The sequence below is a fragment of the Petaurus breviceps genome, unplaced genomic scaffold, assembly GCF_028583685.1.
Source record: "Petaurus breviceps papuanus isolate PSGF00001 unplaced genomic scaffold, PetGlider_PUasm1.0 91041, whole genome shotgun sequence".
NCBI lineage: Eukaryota > Metazoa > Chordata > Mammalia > Diprotodontia > Petauridae > Petaurus > Petaurus breviceps.
The window spans coordinates 38,240,843-38,256,149 of record NW_027187400.1 but is presented as its reverse complement, the minus strand read 5'-3'; the positions used below and the strand labels follow the sequence as shown (position 1 = coordinate 38,256,149).

General features: G+C 52.4%; 1 protein-coding gene across 2 annotated transcripts in view; it reads left to right on the top strand.

The window, feature by feature from the left end:
• The first annotated feature begins 671 nt into the window (after window positions 1-671).
• The window catches only part of MIB2 (MIB E3 ubiquitin protein ligase 2), a 50,113-nt gene continuing 35,477 nt past the window's right edge, over window positions 672-15,307 (top strand). For both annotated transcript variants that reach the window (XM_069079225.1, XM_069079226.1), the window contains exons 1-2: window positions 672-885; window positions 5,731-5,820. The gene's annotated coding sequence lies outside the window, so the exon portion shown is untranslated. The remainder of the gene's footprint in view (window positions 886-5,730; window positions 5,821-15,307) is intronic.

The window sequence follows — 15,307 nt, the reverse complement described above, 5'->3', positions numbered from 1 at the left end:
CTACACCACGCTCACACATCTACTTTCGTGGTCTCTCCGTTTGGATCATTAACTCCTTGAGATCAGGGACTGGGTTTTGTGCCTGTCTTGGCATCTCGTGCACTTCGTGGCCCACAGTAGGTGCCCCTGCCTTGCTGATATGACTTATGAAGACTCTCCCAAGACACAGGAGGGCACAAGTGCTCATGCTTGGGAAATTGCAGCCCCTTGAAGCATGTTTATGATTATTATTATTTAGTGGAGTGGAATGAGTTTTGTGAACGCTCCTCGGGGCCTCGGATGCCCCATCTGCTAAACGGCCACTGTAAGCTCCTAGCTAGTAGACAGCGCTTCATTCTTCCTATTTGCCTCCCCCCGGGGGGGGGGGGGGGGGGCTGGGAAGCTCAGTACCTAGCACCGGTGGACAGAAGCGTCATGAGGGGCGCTGCGGCCCTTCCTCCATGCGCCGCCAGGAGGCGCTATGGTGCGGGACTCTGAGCCCCGCCCCCGCCCCCGGCCCCGCCTCCGCGGCCGCCGCCGCTGCCCAGCCTCTAGCCTCGCAGGCAGCAGCGCCCGAGGGGTCCTGGCTCCCGGCTCCCGCGTGGCCTCCTGGGAGTTGTGGTCCGGCTCCCGCCCCCTGGGGTTGCGCGCTAGCCTAGCGCGCACTACGACTCCCGGCAGCCCCCGCGGCGGCCCCTGGAAACTAAAGCTGCCCGTCGGGGCGGCGCTGGCAGGCGGCGGCGGGCGGGCAGCGACCCCGCTGGCCCTGACCGACGGACGCACTGACGGACGCACGGACCGGCAGAGCCAGTCTGAGACGGAGCCTGGGAGCGAGCCCGGCAGGCGGGCCCAACCGCCGAGCCGAGCCGGGCTCCGGGAAGGGCCCCCGCCCGGGACAGAGCACAGGTCAGAGCCGCTCTTCGGGCCGGGCGGGCGGGAGGGGCGGCCGCGAACCGAAACTTTGGGGCTGGGGGCGGGGCCAGGGAGGGGCGGGGCCAGAGAGGGGGAGGGGAACCACCGGGGAGGGGGAGGGGGCGAGCTGGGAAGGCTGGGGAGGGCTGGGGGAGGGGGCGGGGGGGGGCCAAAGGGGGGAGGGGGGGGGGGGGGAGGGGAACCACTGAGATGGGCTAGGGTGAAAGCTGGAGACCACAGGGAGTTGGGTCTGAAGTGGGAGCAAAGAGCATCCCTGAGGGTGGGGTGAAGGGTGACAGAAGAGGGGGGATGACAGCGATAGGGGGAGGGGTCTGGGGAGAAAGGAGAGGAGGCCTAGAAGGGGCTGCTGCTGGAGAATGGAGCTTCCTCTCCCTGGGATCTTCCTTTGCTCCTTCCAGCAAGGGCAGGATGACCCACCATCTGGGATGGTTCAGGTTTGGGCTGTATCAGCTGACCTCTGAGGCCCCTTCCAAACCAGAGTAACCAAAAGGGGATGGGGGGCGTAAGAGTTCACATTTGCATTAAGCTTTCAGCTTTACAAAGTGTTAGCCTCATGGTCTTTGTGAGGTAGGTCGTAAAGCATTATTTACCCATTTTACCCGTGAGGAAGTGAGGCACAGAAATGAGTGATTTGCCTAGGGTCACACATTTAGTGTCAGGGATGGGACGTGGATCGGGGCACTTGACTTCTCTGCTGTCTCAGGAGTCACCGAAGGAGGAGGGCAAGGAACAGAAGGAGCCTGGAGAGGGATTTGAGGGAAGGAGAATGGGGATGAGCCCCTCGTGGGAGGGAGCAGACAGTACCGAACCTGAGAGGAGCTGGGGGATGGCGAGGGCAGCCTGGGCCCCTTGGCCTTTTCTCTGTCCTCATTCTTAATCTCCAATGATTCTCTTAATCTTCTTTATCTCTTAATCATTTCATGCTACTGATCGTTTCCTCCAGCATACCCTGTACTTTCCTGTTTAAGTGGTGGTAGCGCTGTGTTCTCCCATGCTCTAGCTCTCTCCTCTCTGTCTCTCTTTCCTCTCTCTGTCTCTTTCTCTATCTCTCCTCTCTCTCTGTCTCTTGCTGTCTTTCCCTCTCTCCTCTCTGTCTCCCCCTCTTTCCTTTCTCTCCCTCTCTCTACCTCCTCCCTTCTCTCTCTCTCTCTCTCTCTGTCTCTCTCTGTCTCTCTCTTGTCTCTCTCTCTCTCTGTCTCTCTCTGTCTCTCTCTGTCTCTCTCTTCCTCCTCCTCCTACCTGAACATCCTGAACCACCTGGTTCATCTGGTGAACATCCTGAACCAAATGTCTTATTTCTTGCTATTGTTCAGCCATTTTCAGTCATATCTGACTCTTCCTGACCCCGTTTGGGGTTCTCTTGCCAAGGATACTGGAGTGGTTTGCCATTTTTTTCTACAGCTCTTTTTACAGATGATGAAATTGAGATAGGCAGGGCGAAGTGACTTTCCCAGGGTCACTCAGCTACATAGTGTCTGAGGCCAGATTTGAACCAGGGAATGAGTCTTCCTGACTCCAGACCCGGCACTTTATGCACTGTGGCACCCCCGGCTGCCCATCTGGATGTTCTCTAGGCATCTCAAACTCAGCCTGGCCAACCCAGAATTCATTACTTTCCTCCTGAGCCTTTCTGTCTTCCTAACTTTCCTGTTTGTGTTGAGGGCACAGCCACTTTCCTGCTTGCCCAGGCTCCCAGCCTCCACATCATCCTCAGCATCTTGCCCTCTCTCACCTCTCGTGGCCAGTCAGTGCCACGCCCTATCGTTCTGCCTTCACAGTATCTCCCATAAACCCCTTTTGCCTTGTGACTCTGTGGCCACCCTGGTGCACACAGCTCACCTGCTGCTGGGCCAGCCCGCTTGGCCACTGCTCGGCTAGCAAGGGGCCCACCACACCCCTCCTCAGTGACCCTCCTGTGTCCCCTCCTCTTCCCCTGCCCAGCCAACGTCACTGGTTCCCTGTTACCTCCAGAGTGAAAATTAATTCCTGCCCTTCATGACCTGGCCCCTTCTTACACCTGCCTTCTGTCCACATCCTCTGGGATCTAGTAACTGACTGATCCCTTGGCTGTCCTACCTCCAGGCATTTACCCCAGCTATGCCCCATGCCTGGAACCCTCTCCCTTCTGCCTTCCCTGGCTTCCTTCAAGGCTCAGTAACATTCTGCCTTCTGCAAGGAACATTTCTGGATCCTCATTTATCTTAATCTCTCTGAGACTGTCTCCAGTTTATCTCATCTTATCTCTTGTTTGTACCAGTTGTTGGATTCTTGTCTCTTCCAACAGACTGTTTAGCTCTGTGAAAGCCAGGACTGTCTTTTTCCATTCTTGGTATCCTAACCTTGGTTCCTAACCCATGGCTGAACACATAGTAGATGGCTTCATTTATCCAGTCTGACCTCTGCTCAGCTATAAAAGAGACTTTTCTCAAGTGTAGATCTGTCTTCCCCCTGCCCTCCTTGAGTGAACTTCATTGGCTCCCTATTACCCCTTTTCACAACCTTGCCTTCCTCCTGCATTCTCTGATTCCGACACATTGGATGTTCCTTGTACACTCCACTCTATCTCCCATCTCCACAGCTTTGCCCTGCCCAATCGCCATGCCTGGAATGCCCTCCTTCCTCACCGCGGCCTCATAGAATCCCTGGCTTCCTCCCAGACTCAGCTCAATGCCCACCTTCGCAAGAGGCCTTTCCAGCAACCCCCCCGCCCAGCTCCCAGTGCTGCCTTCCCTTCCTCTGCTGTTTCTGCCTTTGGTGTGGACAGGTCACCCTGCCTGTTAGCACAGTGCCTGGCACATGGATGGGCTTGCTGCAGGGAAGCTGCATCTGTCCCCTTTGCCTCTTGCTTTCTTCCCATCTGGGTGGGCTCAGTAAAGCGGTTCCTAGGGAGTTGCCCCTTCTCGGATGGCCTGTGGGTCCCCAGTTCTTGGTGCCTGACTTTGTCTTCTTTGCTAACTCTTACTTGGTGGGCTGTGATGGCTTTGTGTGGTAATGTTCTGGGCCCATGCCTAGGGAGAAGGGGAGGCCCTCCTGGGGTACCTGGAGAACCCGAAGAGCTAAGAAGGAGCAGGCCTGCCCAGAACTGGTCCCCCGCCTCATAGAAAAGGCAGGTGCTGAACCAGAGCCTTTGGGGGCCCTCTGCTTGGTGCCATGCACACCTGCAACCTTGCCTGCCTCGGGCTCTCTGCAGACTTAGAAGCTCATCCCAGCCCCCTCCCCCCCACATCCAGACGTGCTATTGACATTGAATTGAAGACATTTCTGGAAATATCTTCTTACCCCTCCAAACTGACCCCTTTTTTGTAACAGTGAAACAACAACTTAGTAAAAATGAGCGCATCAGAGTCAGCTGGCCAGCTTGATTAAGCACCTACAATGTGCAGGCCCCTGTGCTAAGCACGGGGATGTCAAAAATAAAGATGGTCCCTGTCCTCAGGGAGCTGACAGTCTAATGGGGGAAGAAGCTGGGGGGGGAGGGGGGAGGGCACGATGAAGCCCAGAGGAGTCTAGGGAGAGATTGAGTAGCCTCTGTCTGTGGGGGCTGTGGGAGGAGCTGTCTGCTGCCCACCTCCCACGCCTTCCCTTCTAAGGGAAAGTGACCCAGTGGGGGTATCTTCTGCCTCCCTCTCCATCTGATGGGATGATACAGCTGGTGTCTGCTGCTGAGACAGAGAGGGGAGTGGCCTAGATCTGTAGGGAAATAGCTCCGTGCTGCCTGCTGAGACTTGCCCAGGATCTCACAACCAGTGTGGGTCGGACCACAGGCGGGCCTCCTCTGTCCAGCTGTTGCCCCTTGCCAATCAGTCAATAGAAAGTCATGGGAGGAGGAGGCCTCTGCCCCTGCCCTGAGCCTCGAAGGCCCTGAGCCAGGAGGAAGTGCGTTCCCCTCGTTCTCATCTCCACTTCTGATCTCCCTGCTGTGACCACCCAGTAGTCTTGGCGGGAATCAAGCCTCTTGCCATTCCCCTTTGTTCTTGGCCGATAGGGGCTTGTGAGAATTGTTCTTGCTCTCTGCATCTAGGAGGGTGAGGCTTCCTGTGGCTTGACTTTGTCTGGGAAAACCTTCCACAGGAAGGTTATCATTTTAAATAGCCCATGACATCATCTGGCCATTCCTTCCAGGCAAACTATATGTTTGCTGCTTTGGGGAGACCACTTTCTGGGTGTTCTGTGCTCCCTTGTCCATGTCCAGAATTTTGGGCCCTGTTGACTGTTTTAGCATGGAGTAGGAACATTCCCCTGATTTAATTTGCTTTAAAATTTTGTGGTGGTGTTCAGTTATTTCAGACTCTTTGTGACTCCATTTGGGGTTTTCTTGGCAAAGGTACTGGAATGGTTTGCTATTTTACTAATTTTAGCTCATTTTACAGATGAGGAAACTGAGGTAAACAGGGTTAAATGACTTGCCAAGGGTCACACAGCTTAGGGTCTGAGGTCAGATTTGAACTCAGGGAGATGAGTCTTCCTGACTCCAGACTGCACTATAGGCCTTTGCTTTAAGCACACATGTTCAATTTTGAGATAATTTATTGTAAACACCTGTGTCCCTTGAACTCTCCCGGGGTGGGGGTGGAGGGTAGTGATTATAGAAAGTTATAGGATCCAGACCTTGCCTCCAAGGAGTTCCCAATGGAGTTAGAGAAGCCAGCATCGAGCCCCAGGACCTGAGAACAGTCTAAAAGAGGGAGGGAGAGGAGGTGATTGACTGCTGCTGGCCATTGAGCGTTGTGTGTATTTGGGCAGCAGCCCCGACTTCCCTGCTCTTCTGTCCAACTGATCCCTGGCTGTCTTTATTTGCATTGGCTGCTGATCCCACAGGAAGGCTTGTTTGCTGACCTGTCTGGTGAGCTGGGAGCCGAAGGAGGCCCTGGGGGCAGAATCCCAAGGAGAAGGTGCATTGAGGTTAAGGTAAGTCCTGCTACCTGTGTGCCATAGTCCAAGCTGCTGTTCCTTTTTTCCCCACTCCTCACCCCGGAAGTTGTGGCTTTGAGACCAGAATGAGCATTCCAGGTGACTGTTTCTGTGAACCCTTAGCTGCTGGGCATGATGATAACTTGAAGGGTCTGTGGTGATTTAAAAAAAAAGATCGGTGATTTATATGTGACTTGGTGATCGAAGCAGTGCCATGCATGTGAAACAATCCATATTGTGCAGTTTTAGGAGCCGGGTTCTCTATTTACAAGAAAGATAATTAGGAAGTGCTGTGCTGGCACTTAGTTTCCTTTGTGGCTTTGAAAATGGGGTTTTAAATGGCCAGGCATAATTACTTGTGTATTTACATCTGCCAAGTGATTCTGAAACTACTTTGGCTGAGAGACTGGGTTTGGAGAAGTGGACAGAGCCCTGGCCCTGGAGTTGGGAGGCCTGCCTTGGAATCCCATTTCAGATACTAGCAGTGTAATCAAGTCAGTTAAATTCCCCAGGCCCCAGTTTTGTCTTTGTTAAAGTAGGAATTCTAATACTGAAATGCACTCCCTCAGGATTATTGTGAAGAAACTGCTTTGAAGGCCATAAAATGCTGTATCAATCAATGGTCAACCATTGTATTGTGTTGTAGGAGCTGGGTTAGGCACTGGGGATACATAAGGCCCCTGCCTTTGAGGCACTTCCGTTGTGTTGGTGGGGGCCATCAGGGAACCATACCCAGCTGTCCAGGTAAATGGCACTTTCTTGTGGGGTGCTGCTAGTAGCTGGGGTGGATGAAGTAGACTCAGGAAGGACCTGGGCTCAGATTTGAAGGGAGCCAAGGATTCTAAGAGGCCATGAAGTACAGGCATGGGAGACATCTGGGCAGGAAAAAAAAAAAAGCTCTAGATGTGTTTTTTTAAAAAGGGAGCAAGTCAGCCAATTTGATTGGAACCGAGAGTGTATGAAGGGGAAGTGTGTGTAATAAGCCTGGAAAGGTAGCCCAGAGCCAGCCTGGGTTTTAAATGCCAAACTGAGGAGTTTGTGTTTTTATCTAAGAATTACTAGAGCTTTGGGGAAAGGAGAGTATTGTATTCACATCTTTGCTCTTTGCAGTTGGTTCTGTGTAGAGAATGGGTTGGCAAGGGGAGAGACTTTAGGCAGGGACACCAGTTGGGGGTGGCTCTTACATGATCCAGCTGAGAAGGGATGAGGGTCTCAGTCAGTGCATGCCATGTAAGTGGAGAGAAGGGGACCAGGCAGAGGCTGTAGGGTAAATGAGAATTTGGTCTGGGTGTGGGAGAAGTAGGGGAGGGAAGATGGAGGATCCAAGCTTTCACATCTGGCAAGAAGGAAGGGCAGGTACCCTGAACAGAGAGAGGAAAGTGGGGAAGAGGGGTAGGATTTGGGGGCGGGAGAGATAAGGAGTTCTGTTTGAATGTAAGTTTAATTTGAGGTGCCCACAGGCGATTCATTGAGTGAATATTAGAGAGATACTGAGACTAGGTCTGGATTTGTACATGTGGGCATCATCTGCAGAGATGGGAACTGAGGAGATCATTGAGAAAGGACCCCTAGAAAGAAGAGGGCCCAGGACAGAATCTTGAGGTGTACACATATACAGAGAGAAGGATATAGGGCATGGTTCAGGAAAACTCAGAAGTAGGAGCATCTAGGATGTCATCAGCAGTGTCATGTGCTACATAGAGGTCAAGAAGGATGGGGACTGACAGAAGACCACTGCATTTGCCAATTAATAGATTATTGGAACTTAGAGAAGCTATAGTTGAATGGCTGGGTAGTAAGCCGAATTGCAAGAAGGTGAGAAATGAGTGAAGGGGGCCATGAATGTAGATGGCTTGCTCTAGGAGTTTGACTAGGAAAGGAAGAAAAGACTTAGGATGATATCCTGAGGGAATGGTAGCCTCAGAATGGTTTTCTTTTTTATAGGCTAGAGAGAATCTGGATCCTGGAAAAGAGGCAAAGACTGGGAGAGACTGAAGATTAGAGAAGGGAATGATAGTGGGAGCAGCCTACTGAAGGAGGTGGAAAGGGATGAGATCAAGCGGTTGGCCTTAGTGAGCGTGTCCATAAGCCATCCTGACATTGGAGAACCTTGCTGGCATTTAGTGTCTGTGCCACGCAACTGGGCTTCTGTTATTCATTTTGTTTCATGTGTAATAGCTTTAGTCTCCCAACAGGATTTTAAACGCCTTGACTAGATCAACTTTTCTGTATCTTCCATGGGAATCTGATGAGTACAGAGCTGAGGACACAGCAGGTATTAGCCAGGAGACTTGCCTTAGGACCTGAGCCTCCTCGTTCCCCTCCCAATTTTTTGTTTGTTTTCCTGGACCTACGACTCCATGGAGGGAGCTCCAAGAGTACCCTCCCTGCAGCTTCTAGTCATAGACAGTAGCTCAAGGGGGGCAGAGCCAAGATGGCGGAGTAGAAGCACGGCCTTCCCACAGCTCCGGCTTCTATCCTCCCCAATTCATGGAAAAAGGGGACTCTAAACAAACTTTGGAGCTGCAGAACCCACAAAATGACACAGAGAAGCTAACCTCCCGCTGAGGACAGCCCAGCAGGCCGGCAGGAATCGGCCAGCGCAGTGCTCTGGGAGCCGAGCCCAGCCCCACGCCCAGGCTTTAGCCCCAGGGCAGGCCTGACCAGCCGCTGACCAGAGGGACTCCAGATCAGCAGCAGCTGTGGCCGTTTCCAGATTTATCAACACATAGACAATAGCTCAGGGCACTGAGAGGCTAAGGAGCTTGCCAAGGCCACACAGACAGTTTGTGTCATTGACCCTAGGTCTTCAAGACTTGGAGGCCAGCTTTCTTTTCCATCATTCTGCCTTTCCTTCCTTTTCTCTGTGACTTGAGGTGATCCTCCTCCCTAAGCCAAGGACCCTTGGAAGAAGAGGAGGCCCTTGGCCTTGTGGCTTACCTACTTTGGGGCTCCATGACAGGCCCTAGGGAGCCACAGATGAAAAATAACATGGCCCCTGTCCTCAAGCAGCCTGGGATTTGACAGGAAGGATAGAAGAGACTGCAAAGTGAATGAGATTAAGGCAAAAAAGAGGTCTGGGTACCAAAGCTGAGTCCATTTCCATGGTGATGAGTTTTTCCTGGATGGACCAATAACATTGGAGTCAAAACCAAGTTGGAGAGTGAGCAGAGGCTTCTTGGGGCAGACAGATGTTGTCTTGGGTTTCCTTTCAAGGGTCCTCCTTTGTGAGCCCTAAAAAGTGGCTTTCCTGGTGGAGTGGTGGTGACTTTATCAGTTGGGCCCTGCTGGGACCACAACAAACCTAGAGGAGACAGGCCTTCCTAGAGTCTCAGCACCTCGGTAAGAGAAACGCAGTGAACCAGTATATGACAAGTTCTATTCAAAGAATCAGGAATTGAGGGGATGACTGAACAAGTTATGAATATGATGGAATACTATTGTTCCATAAGAAATGCTGAGTGGGCGGGTTTCAGAAAAACCTGGAAAGACTTGAATGAACTGATGCTGAGTGAAGTGAGCAGAACCAGGACAACACTGTGCACAGTAACAGCAGCATCGTGCAGTGACCGACTGTGATATCAGGGAGGTGATGCCATGACATGCAAGTGAATTGGATTTAAGGGAGGCAGGGCTGTGCAAGGTCACCAGCCTCACTGTCTCCTCCAGAGCCACCTGGGTCTAGTAGCCAGGTAGAGATCAAGAAGACTGGAGATGGGCCATGATGCAGTGGGGAAACCTTGGCCTTTTCAAGCTAGGGTCTTTAAACAGGTCTGTTTGTCCATCCAATCATTAAGGCTGAGTAAAAATGAAGCAAAGAATGGCCTCTTTAAAAATGTAAAAAAAAAATGACTCTGGGAGGGGAAGACCCCCAGGGTTTGTGGCTCCCCTCTGACTTCTGTCACACTCACTGCCTGCCCAGACCTGTCCCAGTTCTCCCCGACTTTTGATTGTTCTGCTTTTGGATTTGTGCCCTCAGGCCTGGCTCCTAACCCGTTGACTATCCTGTCATGCCCCCAGCAGACATACCCCATGTTCTGCGCTGAGTTTGAGGCCCAGGCTGGGAGGAGAGAAGGGCTCCGACTTCATCTGTCTGCAGCCATGGAGAGCTCCTGGAGCTTGGCATCTCTTCTCCCTCAGCTGGTCCTCTGAGCTTTCTGATGCTCCAGTGTTTCTCCACATCCCTACCTATGAATTTCCCCTGGCCCAGCCTCTGTCCCTATGGCTCTCATTTGCAGCTTAGATGGTCTCTCTAAAGGTGGCTGCTGGCCATTGTCAGCTCTGACTTCCTCCCAGCCTCTCCTCTCCAGCTGCACATAGAGCCATATCCACAAATTCAGCCTGTCTGTATCACCTCTATGTGATCAGTTCACCCTTTCTGTCCCATCCTCCTGGGCTGAGCTTATGCCTGGGTCACATTCCTGGTGCCTCTAGCCTAGGGCCTGATGAATGGTCTGCCCTGCCACACCCTTTCTATCTGTGTCTCACCCCACATTTGTTCTTTTGCCCTCCTGCCTTGACCCCTGTGATCAGTTCACCGCATTCTGCCCACTCCTCCTTCCTAATGCCTTAGATCTGTCTCTGCATCCCCATAGCCTCTGCCCTAACCCTGTGCCTGTGTTACCAGAGGCAGCTGCTCATTGCCTCCCAGGCTGCAGGATTAGTCCCCCTAAAGGACAGCTCTGATCTGATCACTTTCTTACTAAAGGATTTATGGATTCCTGTTGTTTCTTAGATCCCATCTAGATTTATCAGCCTGACATTCCAGGCTGTCCCCAGCTCACCTCTCCAACCTTCTCTGCTCTGTGCTGCTCTTCCCATTGCCCCACCCACCCCTGAGTCTCTGAGTTTGGTTTGCTTCTTCGTGCCTGGAATGCCCTCCCTCCCTCCTCTCTGCCTTTCTTCTTATCTTATCTCCTTCAGACTTGAGCCTCTTCTTTCCCTGAATCCTTTCCTGACCCAAGCCAGGCTTCTGGCCTTTGGACTGGCTTATGACTGTCATGCCCTGCTCTTCCAGATTGGCTTGTATCACTCTGCCTCCCCTCCCTGTGGCGCTGATCCTCTGGCCCTGCATCCCCTTCAGAGCTCTGCCTTGGGCAATTCTCCACTCAATCAGCCAGCAAACATTCATTAAGCACCTCCTGTATGCCACACACTGGGACTCCCAGAGTAAAAGTGGTGAATGGGCCCTGCCCTCATGGAGCTTCCACACTCATCCCAGCCCCAAGCCTGAGAGTGCAGGGTGCTCTGTCTTCCCTGGGGTCTGGCCATCCTGGAGATCTTCCAGCCCCCAAGCCTTGCCCTTGCCCACCTCCTTAGTTCTGAGCCCTCCTGGCCACCAGAAGAGAGGAGGGCACAGGCCACCCCGCACGCCCTTCACCCCAAGCTCCCTTCCAACCCCCTGGGCTTGGCAACACCTGGATCAGATTCCTGGTGCCCCGGACCCTCTGACCCAGGACCTGCTTCCAGCTCTTGTTGGGGATGGATGGTCTGCCCTGCCTGGCCCTTTCTGTCCCATCCTCCTGGGCTGGGCTTATGCCTGGGTCACATTCCTGGTGCCTCTGGCCTAGGGCCTGATGAATGGTCTGACCTGCCACACCCTTTCTATCTGTGTCTCACCCCACATTTGTTCTTTTGCCCTCCTGCCTTGACCCCTGCTTACCCAAGCAGTCCCTTGCTTAAGTACCAGCTACCTTTGTCCTCTGACTGCCATCCACCCTGTGACGCCTGCGACTGACCCTGCTCTCCCACCCACCTGCCTCCCTTGCACTTCTCAGCCCAGCTCATTCTCCTGGCTTGTCCTGGGCAGATAGGCTGGCATAGGGCTCCTTCTCCTCAAAGCAGCTGACATATGAGCAGGGTTTCAGGGTTTTTTTTGGTGGGGAAAATAAGGTAGGGGAGAAGGGGAATAACTTATGTTCAGACCTGAAATTGAAGCCGTCTTGCTGAGTCGAAGCCAGCAAAGCTGGATATTACATGGAAAGGCAGGCCTGCGGCACCAGTGGCTTCAGGATCAGGGCTGCCTTTCTGGCCTGACTTGCCAAACCCTTTCCTCAGGCCTGGGCTGTGACTTGGCTACCATCTGGTGCTCTGAGGACTGAACAATCTAAATGGGCCTGGTTGTAATCAAAGCATAATTATCTGTGCCTAAGATGAAGGCAACCGTTAGTTCCCAGCTGGGTTGAAATCTGCAGACACCTGATCCCCACTAGGGAACGGAGCCTGGGCAGCTTTGGCCCTACCCTTAGCCCGTGGGGAGGACCAGCAGGACTGAACCAGGTAGACACTGACCCATAAGCCCCTATTTCACCAGCTTTAGCTGGATCTGGATTTGGGAGTAACTGGGGAAAGTGTCTATTAACAGAAAGCAGAGCTGTTTATTTTTGGCTGGGCTGGCAGGGCAAGGGGGAGGGGGGGAACTCCTTGAGAATGAGGGGATGGGTCAATAGGCAAGGTTCCCTTGGATTAACTAGCTGCCAGTGCCTTCTTCTTGTCTGGTTTTATTTAGAAGGCTGACTTGCTCAAAATACTTGGTGTTTGTTTGCAAACAGCTACCCTGGTACAGAGAGCAAGCCTGAGTTACTGTGGCTCTGAGAGGCCTTGAATGGCAAGGGTCCCTGCCTAGGGTCTGTTTATCTTAGCTCAGGGTCTTTGCCTGCAGGGGCCAACCGCTGAGTTCCAGGGGCCTGAGCCAGAGATCCCAGGTTCTCTACTTGTGGTGATGTGACCCTGCTGTCCAGAGGGTACTTTTCCCTTCTTTAGTGTCTGATGTCTCCCCCTTAGGTTTTTCTTCTAATCCTTGGCCCCTCTGTGCTTCCCCAGATGGCCTGGGTCTGCTCTTTGGGATCTTTGTAACTTATAGGAACTCCAGCCCCTGCTCCTTTCAGGACCAGGAGAAGGCTTCCCTGTCTCTTTCCCTACCCCTTAAAGACTGTGTGTCCAGGCCCTGGGAGATGATGGGGCAAAGGTCATGCATAGTCAGGTATGGCCATCTGCCCTGCAGAGGTACTCAGCATTGCTGAAGATGGATGGGGAAGCTGAGTCAGAGCAAACCAATGGAGGGTGTGCCATTTGTTAGGGATGGCACAGGTTGTTGCTGCAGAGTTGCTGCAAGGACAGATGCCCAGCTGTGGGTCTGCAGGGATTCACCTGCGGGGCCACTGGGGATGGAGGAGAGCCAGAGAGAGGTGACAGAGGGCTTCCTTTCTGCCCTGGAAAGGCTGCTTTAGGACCCCCTGCCAGTTGGCTCCTAGGCCACTCAGGGAGGTGGCTGCTATTGTAGCAGAGGGGCCGAGCCCCAGACTCTCTTACCCCTAGCTAATTCCTAGACATGGGGAGGAGAGCCAGGAAGAGGGAGCTCTCTCCCTCTTGAGGTCAGGGCAGTAGTGAGCCTAGGGGGCTTAGTCTTGGCCTAGGCAAGTGCCCCACAGTGTGTTGCCAGAGATTGGTCCCTGGATATATGCAGTAAGGGAAGAGAATGTTTGCCCAGTGCATTGTCTGTGATACGAAGTTCTTTGGAATATCTTGTGTACCCCTAAGCGAATAGCTCTGTAGTTTTCAGGAGAGGCAGCTGGGGAGGATGGCAGAGCCTTGGCCTGGGAGCAGGGGGGCAGCCTGTACTGGAATCTCTCATTGGATATTCACTGACTCTGGCCCCATGACTTTACCACTTCATCTCTGAACCTCAGTGTCCCAGTCTGAAAACAGAGGATGGTCACACCTCAGGTCTCTCCTCCCTGAAGGCTTGCAGCAGATGCATGGATATGAAGCATCGGCAGAGCCCTCAGGTGCCCCTTCAACACTGACGTGACAGCCGGACCACCAGGAGAGATTGGAGGCAGTGAAAAGGGCAGCGTGGAGAGTCAGCCCCACCCCAGCACCCTAAGACTCCTTGGGTAGAAAGGTTGTTTCTGGTACACAGCAGGTGAGGTCTTTCTCAGTCACTTCCTGTGGGCCTAATCCCGTGCCAAGGTGCTGTGGGGGGATACTTATAGGAGAAGACAAGGCCCTGCTTTCAAAGACTTCATGGTCTAACTGTCTAAGGAGAGAACGCCCACAGGGAAGAAAATGCTAAACTGATGCAGTAGACACTTAGAGAGAGTGAGTGGGCAGCAGAATTCTGGGTGAGGCGGACTGACCCTGAGCCAGCATATGGAGGGTGAGGAAGATCTGGCAAAGCCCGGGGGAGAGGGCCTGCCAGGGAGGGGGCACAGCCTGAGCAAAGGTCCGGGAGCCAGAAAGAGAATAGACAGCCTCTGCTGGAGCAGGGAGCCCCCTTCAGTGCTAGGCTTCAGTGCCAGGCACAGGAGGCGAACTTCATGCCATAGGCAGCAGGCCATCCCAAAGAACCTCCTTTGAGTAGGGGGGTGGTGTGATGAGAGCTTCTGCAGGAGAGATTAGAGGAGGGAGATTGTGCCTTGAGACACCAGCTCAGAGGTGCTTGCCAGCCATCCAGGTGTGTGTGTGGGAGAGATTAAGACCGAGCCCCTGCAGTGGGCAGAGCATGGGGTCTGGAGGGCCAGGAGGCTCAGCCCCTGCATCTACTGCTATTAGCTGTGGGATCTTGGATCGGTTTCTCTTGGGCTTCGGACATGGTCCCACCTCTACTTATACGATCTGAATGACCTTCTGAATGACTGAGCCTCGGTTTCCCCTTTTAGAAAAGGAAGTTGCACAATTCCAGAGAACCATTGATGAAGCAGACCTCTGACAGGTGGGGGCTGAAAGGTGCAGAAAGGAGGAAACATGTTTTTGGATATGACTGGTGTGTGGCATTGCTTTGTTTGACCAAGCTTGTTACGAGGACTTTTTTTTTTATTCAAAACGAGGGTGAGAAAGGGGGAACTCACCATCGTGTGGCAGGGAAGGAAAGAAGGTCGTTGAAGCATTTAAAAGGAAAAGCACAGAAAAAAGCAGAAGGGAGTTCAGAAGGAACACAGACAAGCAGGACAGCTTGGAAATGACATGTTGAGTTTGCTCTGTACTTGTTTTAAGCGAGCTGGGCATAATTGAGATATGCAGTTTCTTATATGGGCCTCTTTTTTTCTGTTCTACTTAGTATATGAAATGTGCATTTAAAGTAGAAAATTAAAAAAAAATAAAATGAAGGTGTTAAATTATGTGGCCTCCAGTGTTCTTTCCTATGATTCTGTGATCTTTGGGCTTCATTTTTCTCCTTTGTAAAATTAGATATTTTAAAATTTAAAAATTAATTTTAAAATTAATTAAATTTCATATTAGAAAATTTTAAAAAAATTTTGGAGGGGGGAAGGCAAGGCGTTTGGGGTTAAGTGACTTGCCCAAGGTCACACAGCTAGTAAGTAGTGTCAAATGTCTGAGGCCAGATTTGAACTTGGGTCCTCCTGACTCCAGGTGACTCCAGTCACTGCACCACTTAGCTGTCCCAGAAAATTTAAATTTCAAATTAGAAAAATGACTAAGACTCTAGAACCAAGTACTGTAATAGCCATGTTCCAGCACAGCT